Here is a 1,222-nt window from a genome sequence, read left to right as displayed (position 1 = left end):
TTGCCTTGGAAATGAACAGAGATCATTCTGTCGTTTTTTGAGATTGCATCCAAGTACTGCATTTCAGACTGTTTTTTTGACCATGATGGCTACTCCATTTCTTCTAAGGGATTCCTACCCGCAGTAGTAGATATAATGGTCATCTGAGTTAAATTCACCCATTCCAGTCCATTTGAGTTCACTGATTCCTAGAATGTCGACGTTCACTCTCACCATCTCCTGTTTGACCACTTCCAATTTGCCTTGATTCATGGACCTAACATTCCATGTTCCTATGCAATATTGCTCTTTACAGGATCAGACCTTGCTTCTATCATCAGTCCTGAGTGTTCGTTGGAAGGAATGATGCTAAAGCTGAAACTCCAGTACTTTGGCCACCTCATGTGAAGAGTTGACTCATTGGAAAAGACTCTGATGCTGGGACGGATTGGGGGCAGGAGGATAAGGGGCCGACAGAGGATGAGATGGCTGGATGGCATCACTGACTCGATGGACGTGAGTTTGTGTGAACTCCTGGAGTTTGTGATGGACACGGAGGCCTGGCGTGCTGCAATTCATGGGGTCGCAAAGAGTCGGACACGACTGAACGACTGATCTGAGTATATATATATGTGTAAATGGTACCCTCTCAATTCACCTCACCCTCTCCTTTCCCTATTGTGTCCACAAGTCCATTTTCTATGTCTGTGTCTCTATTCCAACAGGCTCTAGGTTCACCCATATCACTACAAATGATCCAATTTCACCCCTTTTTATGGCTGAGTAATATTCCACTGTATATATGTACCACTACTTTACCATTCATCTATCAATGGACTTCTGGGTTGCTTTCACACCCTGGCTATTGTAAATGATGCTTCAATGAAAATTAGGGTACAGGTGTCTTTTAAAATTATTGTTTCTCAGTGTATATTCCCAGGAATGGGATTGCTGGATTATGTGGTAGTTTATTTCTAGCTTCTTAAGGAAGCTCCACACTGATTTTCAAAGTGGTTATATCAATTTACATTCCCACCAGCACTACAAGAGGGTTCCCTTTTCTCCATATCCTCTCCAAAATTTATTATTTGGATATATATTTTTGATGATAGCCATTCTGACTGGTGTTAGGTAATATCTCATTGTAGTTTTGATTTGTATTTCTCTAATAATAAACATCTTTTTTGGGTATTAGTTCTAAAAGGTCTTGTAGGTCTTCATAGAACCATTCAACTTCAGCTTC

The sequence above is a fragment of the Bison bison genome, unplaced genomic scaffold (genome assembly GCF_000754665.1).
Source record: "Bison bison bison isolate TAMUID 2011002044 unplaced genomic scaffold, Bison_UMD1.0 scf7180017864383, whole genome shotgun sequence".
NCBI classification, from domain to species: domain Eukaryota; kingdom Metazoa; phylum Chordata; class Mammalia; order Artiodactyla; family Bovidae; genus Bison; species Bison bison.
This window is presented reverse-complemented; position numbering follows the sequence as displayed.